This window comes from Pseudopipra pipra, chromosome 4, assembly GCF_036250125.1.
Source record: "Pseudopipra pipra isolate bDixPip1 chromosome 4, bDixPip1.hap1, whole genome shotgun sequence".
NCBI classification, from domain to species: domain Eukaryota; kingdom Metazoa; phylum Chordata; class Aves; order Passeriformes; family Pipridae; genus Pseudopipra; species Pseudopipra pipra.
The window spans coordinates 57220451-57228969 of NC_087552.1; positions in this window are offsets into that span (position 1 = coordinate 57220451).

The following is an 8519-nucleotide window of genomic DNA, read 5'->3' on the forward strand; positions in this document are numbered from 1 at the left end:
TGCAGCCCTTCAGAAGGACCTCAAGAGGTTGGAGAGATGGGCAGAGAAGAACTGTCTGAAATTCAACAAAGGTAAGTGCACCTGGGGAAGAGTAACCCCATGCACCGGGACAGGCTGGGGGCCAACCTGCTGGAAAGCAGCTCTGGAGAGAAGGACATGGGGATACTGCTGGACAACAAGCTGTTCATGAGCCAGCTGTGTGCCCTTGTGGCTAATAAGGCCAATGGTATCCTGGGGTGCATTAGGAAGAGCATTGCCAGCAGGTGGAGGGAGGTGATCCTATCCCTCTGCTCAGCCCTAGTGAGGTGCACCTGGAATGCTGTGTCCAGTTCTGAGCTCCTCAGTACAGGAGAGACATGGAGATCCTGGAGGAGGTCCACTGGAGGGCAGCAAAGATGATTAAGGGACTGAGCATCTCTCTTATGAGAAAAAGCTGGGGAAATTTGGCCTGTTCAGCCTCATGAAGAGATAACAAGAGGGGACCTCATCAATGCCTATCAGTATCTGAAGGGAAGGTGTCAAGAGGATGGAGCCAGGCTCTTCTCGGTGGTGCCAAGCAATAGAACAAGAGATACAGAGAAGAAACTGATGCACAGGAAATTCCACCTGAATATGAGGAAGAACTTTACCATATGGGTGACAGCACACTGGAACAGACTGCCCAAAGAGGTTGTGGAGTCTCCCCCACTGGAGATATTCAAGAACCACCTGGACACAATCATGTGCCATGTGCTCTGGGGTGAGCAGTGAGGTTGGAGCACATGATGCACTCTGGTGCCTTCCAACCTGACCCATTCTGTGACTTTGTGATCAGAAATTTTCCCCCTAGATCTTTTTAAGATTTTACTGCTCAGCTGTGTCTGATCCCAAGCAATAAGTTATACATAAAATCACCAGCAGCCTTCAGAAGCACCAATAGGCTAATATTTAATAGTTAATTTACTGACCTGAGAAGCTGCCACAAATTAGAGACATTAATCCAAATATTCCATAGCCTAGAGTAATTCTGGCCACATTCTTTGGATACCCAATTTGGACTAACAGAATTAAAAGTGGTCATCAATGCTAATTGAAAGCACATCCTTACAGAGCCTGAAATCCACAACAGGAGTGACAGCCATGCAGAGATAACCGTGGCAAGTGCAGGTGCGAGCTCAGCGGCTCTTGGGGCCAGAGGCTGTCTGGCAGCTGTGTTGCTGCCCAGGCAGTTTTTCAGGCTCTCCTAGGGCAAATTCTTCTGTCCCACGTGGCACTGCATTAGTGTGCTCTGCAAACATACCCTCTGTGCCTTTCCAGTGTTAAAAGGAGATAAAAAGTTTAATTTCCGTATCTTGAATATCAGGTGAGAATACCAGGATATCCTTGACACTTGCATGCTATCAGCCTTGCATGGCTTTGTGTGGAGGAATAGTGTGACACACTGTTGGTGATATCAGGGATAAAAACCACCTTGTTCAGCATTTTGATTAATAGAACATCCATGCACCTTATAATACCTATGGACCTTCCCAAGAAAGCTTTGTTACCCAACATGATAATTCAGTTAGCAAGAGAGAGAAAATAAAAACAACAACAAAAAAAGAAAGAATCAGAAATAATAAGAATCCAGCAAAAGGATTTTCTTTGAAACATTTAAATGGTTGCACTAGTGTTAACAACTACATGCCTGGGACAAAAAAGTTCAGTTTAAAATATGCGGCTTTTGAAGATACACAACATCAATGCTCCTTAACTAAAGAATAATTCATCTGAAATGTCTCAGATATTTGTTTCACCCTTGGTCTCTTTGACACACGTTGCAGTTTAACCCCAGTGGGCAACTAAGGCCCACACAGCCACTCATTCACACACTCCTCCCAGGATGAGGGAAAGAACTGGAAGAATAAAAGTGAGGAAACTTCTGTGCTGAGATAAAGACAGTTTAACAGGTAAAGCAAAAGCTGTGCACACAGGAATTCATTCACCACTTCCCATGGGCAGGGAGGTGTTCAGCCATCCCCAGGAAAGCAGGGCTCATCACACGTAAGGGTGACTTGGGAAGAAAAACATCATCACTCCAAACATCTCCCCTTCCTTCTTCTTCCCCCAGCTGTATATTCTGAGTATGATGTCATATGGTGTGTGATACCCCTTGGGTTAGCTGGGGTCAGCTGTCCTGCTGTGTCCCTTCCCAAGTCCTTATGCACCCCTAGCCTCCGTGCTGGTGGGGTGGGGTGTGGAGCAGAAAAGGCCTTGAAGCTGTATAGGCACTGCTCAGCAATAATGCAAACATTTCCATATTATGTAAAAATCCAGAACATGTGCCCATACCAGCTACAATGAAGAAATTAACTCTGCCCCAGCCAAGACCAGCACAACACACAAAACTATTACACCAGTGTCTGGTGTTTTAAATTGAGGCTAGCTGTAAAGGAAAGCTATTTTTGTTTGGCTGTGAATAAATTAAAGCAATGGAAAAACAAAAGGGACAAGGACACACAAAAAACCCCAAACACAACAGTCACTGGAGTCCCGAGAGTCTTTCAAAGCCTTTTACATCCTCAATCACTTTTCTATCCAGAAAGAAAAGAGCAGTTCTCTGTGTCTTTAGTACAGTTCTCTCATAAATACAGTGACTTTGTTTACAACAGCACAGAATATTCTCCTGGAAGCCTATGTGTAGCACAGAACACGACAAAGTAGCTCAAGAAGGAGTCATTGGTATAGTTCCTTGCATGGGCTATACCAGATGCTATTAGGAAGTTAACCTCCACTCTTCAGTGCAGAGATAACTGTTCCCTGAAGCCAATAATAATGGGTGAAGTCTAGACTGCAATAGTACTTGACCAAACCTGAGGACCTAAGCAGCATTAGATTGCTGATGTTGAGTGGCAATGACACAGGGAACATCACAGAGTTTGTACATCCATAACTGGCCCAGGACATGGCTGGACTGTGATCTGGTGCTTCTACCCAGTAAATTTTCCGTATCTTTGGCCTTGCCATAGTTTCTGTGCCAGCAGCCCCAGCGTATATCTCAACCAGCGAAGGACAGCCCATGCCAATGTACATTTATTAGCACAGGGGAAGTAAATTCATGAGGTGCATAATCTACATCACAACAGAAATTTATTTACCTCCATTAGATTAAGAGCATAGAATCACTCTCTTAGTGTCCTCCTTCAAGACTTCTACTTGCTAGAACCACATGTAGCAGCATGTCCTCAGAATTTGTGTCCCACCAATAAAAAAGCAATGAATTACATTGTTTCCTTGGACGTTTGACTTCCAGATGAAATATTGCACACAATCTGCAGGACAATCTCTGATAGAAATGTGTTATTGTTGCAGAAAGACTGGACTTTACACCATCACACAAATAAAACAGTTCTCCAGGAAAGTTCCCTTCACTGTAGAGAGAAATTTCATACGACTGTCCTTGTGTTTTGCGATAGAAAACTGAGTTACTCTGCCAGACCCCATGCTAAACCTGAGCCTTTACAGGTACACTTTTCCTATTCAAAGACCATGGGAGAAAGGCCCACAGGTCTTGGCAAGTGTGAGTATTCAGGAGCTAAAGTACAAATTTGGAAGATGAATGTCCAATTTCATTAAAAAATAATATTTCTAACACTTTCTTTCACACAACGGTAACACTCAGGTAATAAATTTTTACAAATTCAAAGTAGTTCAAATCTCAGTTCAAGTCTTTTTCTACCTTACAGCTCAAATTTGGACACCTAATTTTCGTTAACATCTGCAGTTATAAATCCTCAAATCCATTTGAAATACCATATGTCCATATTTTTGCCTAATTTGCTCCAGCACTCTTGAAGACTCAGAGAAGTATTACTAAGGAACTCAAAACTCAGAGACATTTGCGGTGCATCTTTCTGACTATCTTTGATTACAGCTTCTGGTTAGTGTAAATGCCAAAAATTGTCAGTGTGAAGATGTCCCAGTACCTAGCATGTTCGAGAACCTGCTACTCTATTGCTACCTTTTTTTTCATATATATAAATAAAATATGTATACCTAGCACACTGATAGAGTTATGTGATTACACTACTGTCTTTGTATACAAAGGCAGATGTTTTATTGTTAAAACAGCTTTGTGACTAGAGAACCTACTTAGGATGAAGCAGAACTCAAGAGTCTTTCAGTCCAAGGAGGTTCGTGTCTTCATCTCTCGCTCCACAAAAAACAGCCCTCCCCCTACAAATTATTGATATTTCAGAGGGAAATGTGAAAGTCGTGTTAACATCACCTGTGTTTGTGCCACAGGGATGTGAATGGGAACTTGGCTTCAGAGTATCTACTCCATAAGCATTATCAGGAGTTATTTTACCCTCTAGTGCTATCCTAACCCAGAGCCAGCATTTTGAGTACTGCTGGTATACATTCGTTTTTCTCAGTTTCTACATGGTCCTGTGGAAACCAATATAGGGCTAAGATCTGTCCCTTTTCAGGGGGGGATTTTGGGGTTTTCTTTACTGATGGCATCTGATCTGGGACACAAGCACCTAATGCTCTTCCCAAAAGACTAATAGGAAAAAAAAAGCACAGCTATAACCTCCCTGACATGCCAATAGCTCCTAAATTCTGCAGTCATGGAGTCATAGCTCTTTTCTGCTTAAGCTTTTGAGCCAGCCCTAGGCTGAAGACACCCAGGTTAGCTCACAGATAAATCAAGTCCCTGAAACAGTATTGCCATCTCACATTGTCACAGAAGTGGCAGTCCATCCACGCATCACTGCCGTGCAGTTTATAGCCTATACCACTGGTAGGTAGTACCAGAGCTGTCTGTCACAAGGCTGGAGGATCTAAGTATCACACCACACTAACCCTCACCTTGTTATCCTCTCCAGTGGATGGCTTCCCATGCCGTGCCCTGGCTCCTCTCTCAGCTACCTAATTTTCCTTCCTTTGCACAGATGTATCCTCAAGCTAGGCAGTGTAATCTGAAAAACAGTGCTGCTTCATCTTTACTTCCAGGAAAGGAATTCTACCACTCAAGGCAAAGAAAAACAAGTGGGATTTTTTGTATATTAAACACTGTATTGCCTGACAAACTCGAGTTAACCATTTTGTTTCTGTAATCCAGAATATTGCATAGGTTTTTAGTGAAAAATCTTTCAGGAGAAACATAACATGGTATGTCATATTTCGTAGTGATTGTTAGACTCATTTTATGCCATTTCCCACATAACACCATGTACAAGCTTTCTTCAGAAAGACAAGAATTCTACCCTGTATTTAGTAGCACCCAAAGCACAAAAATCTGATCCATGTCCCTAAAGCATTATAGTGACAATAAGCAATAAGTATGTGTAGATATCTATTGCCATACTCCTTTTTTTGCTCTCCTACAGACGCGATAAATCTTAACTGGTGTTTTCCCATCATGTCCACTAAACATCTAGCAGAGCTAGTTTTGACTGTACTTAAAACTTCCACAGAAACTAACTCATGACTAGGAAAGACAAAAATAACACTCCAGCAACAAAAATCAACAAAAAGATCCTTCAGAACATCACTGTTATGCCCAAGAAACAAAAAGAAATCCTTCCTTTCTCACATATCTCCTCTGGTTCAAGAAAATGCTCTGAACAGAAACCTCATTCCTTCCTGCTACAATACAATGGGATAAGACCACATTAATAGGTACCAAATAATAAAAGAGTTAAACACTTACCTCACATTAAACAACCACAGTCTTAGACAATGTGCCTCCAAGAGCATCCTTGCCTATCATGAGCTAACCTTCAGACTCAGAAATACAGAGCTGATTCTGACTTATACCAGTAAGCCAGAAGCTGACTGCCCATAGCAAGGGATTTTTTCTTCAGTCACTTTTCAGCTGTTTTCAATCATTTTATTTTACTTTTAATCTTCACCAACTGTGCCCCAAAAGCCCTGACTCAGCTATTTGAGATACTTTTTCTCTCTAGGGCAATTTTCTCATCCTTTTTAAGCTGAAAAACTGCTGGAAGCTTTTAGTGAGAAAAGAAGTTTTCCAGTCCATCTTGAATGGTATTCACTTGTAATCCAATAGATATTAAGTAATATTTTGAGAGCTATTAAGTTATTTTTCATTTCTACTTCATTTTCTTATTTGCATGTGTGGAAATACATATGGTTACTTACACATAAACAACAATTTTGACTGCTCTGGTATCTTATGCAGCACCAGTTATCTTACAGACCTAAGACTAAGAACTGCTTATCATATATTGTGCACATTCAGGCATAGGCGCACTTTGAAAATTGTGCCCTACAGAGGCCAATGTTGATGCCTACTCCTGAGGTGACTGAGGCACCTGGCCCAGGTGAGGCAATTTCAAATTCCTCTAGGATTTCCATCTAGGAGAATAGTCAGGACTTGTCAATAGATGGTGTTGAAATGGCCCTATCTACCGAACAGGTGCAAAATCTGTTCTCAGCATTGTGATATTCTCCATTAACCATATTTTGCTTCACTGAAGATGCTGTAGGTATGTATGCTGTAGGTATTCTGCCATCCAGTCTCCCTTGTCAATTTTTAAAAGGCTGCTAAACCTTTTAAATGCTAAATTTAATAAGAAAGCACTGAGTGTCATAAAACTGATATATCTGACATTTTGGCTTAAATCTACGACAGAACAAATGAAGGAGGAACTCCCGCTGATCTCCCTCTCCATGCTGCCCTGTGCCTGAGCCAGCCCCAAGCCCTGAGTCCTGATGTTTGAGCTCCCAGAAACCAGGGTGTCTTTGAGACCTGACAGCTCCACCATGCTGATGGGGCAAGTATGTGGATTGCCTCAGGAGAACATATCTGGCTGTTGCATCCTGCCACATCTGCCGGGTCTTCACTGCCCTACAAATGCCCTAACACACCCAGGGGCTGTGTCTTGCATTTGTGGATCCTACAGCTGAGTGGTGTCAGGAGATATCCATATCCATCACAGCACAGCTCATTGCAACAGTGGAAGACCACTTAACAATCAGAATCTCCAAATTCGCCAAGAACCAGACCTCTCATTCTCTGGAGGGGTTAATGGTGACATTGAATGACCCACACAAACTCTCTGACTATTTTTCAGGTACTGGTTTCAACAGTGTTATTTTCCTAGCTGTAATATTTCAGCTTTATAGCCACTGGCATATGGCTACTTTCTCACTTAGGTCAATATCCAGCTGCAGACAAATGTCCCAAATGTACCCACATGAAGTGCTTGCACTCAACACATCAGCACCCCTCCATGTGTGTGCATACCCAAGGAGAGGTGGCCTGGCTGCTGTCCTGCTGAGGGAGAGAGGTCTCCTCTACCCCTCCCCAAGATGAACTGCTGGGATGGGGTGCCCCGAACACTGAGTTTCTTGCTCTGAGCAACTTCAGTGAATGCTTTGAGCCCATCTTATTGAGGGCTTTTTTGAGATTGTGAATGCATGGGTGGTGGTCTCCTACCTGACTGAGAGGTGTGGACAGAAGGTGTTCCATCACATCCACGACCGTGGGGTACCTAGAGAAGGACCACCAGCTCCATGTGTCTGGGCTTAGGATGCCTTGCTAGGCTCACCAGACATTTTGTTTTATTCCAAAGGAAGTAAAAGGTATTCCTTTCCCTGTGATTCAAGGTAGTGTTGAAATTGCTAATGATGAATGCCAAGTGATCTCTGCCTGCTGAGATGTGCATGAAGTCATTTAACCATCAGGTCCAACTAGCCAGTCAGCTCCAGTATCAATTCCAACTCATCCCACTCCCGGAAGTTGTGGCCTATTTTGGATCTCTGTTCTTCGAGCCCCATTCCTGCTCTGCCTGTGATTCCTCAAGCCCCAGCATCCCAGGCTTGCAATGGGAGGGAAGAAGGGAGGGGACAATATAAAATGTCATTCCCTGTCCTTACTTTTCCCAAGCTGGGTGAACCTCGGCTGGGGGGTTCCTTGTTTCAGCAGCATTGGCATACTTGAGGGGAGGGAAGAAGGGCTGTCACAGGTGCAAAGGACTGTCTCACCTGAGACACAATGAGTTGCTTGGCATTTTTCCTTCTTCTTTCCTCTTTCCATACAGAAGTGTCAGCTCTGAGGGCAGTGAGGACATTCCCAGCCTGGCCAAAGGCAGCAACCAGGCTAAGCAGATTTCCCCAGGACATACTCTGACTCAGTTTCTTTCCACTTCCAGCATAAGAGCTCACAGTCTGAGCCACTGTGCTGCCAATTTCTTCAGAAATGCTCCTTATGTCACACCTGTCCTCAAGCACAGGCCAAAGGATGCTCTGTACCTAGTGAGTAGGAGCAGCCACGTGCTTCCCACTCTGCTGGGGAGTATTTCAGACTGTTCCAGTACGGTCTTTGAGGAAGACAGAAAAATTGCACTGATAGGTATTTTTAGGAATATATTTTCAAGTAATATAACAGCTGGAAGCAAGAATCAAGAATCAATACCATATGTTTATACTATGCAGCAACAGCAGAGCCAGCTTTCAGCTGGCAACCATTTGAGACCCAGTGCCTGAGGCCATTGCATTAGTCAGCTCACACGTGCACCAATTTTCCTAAT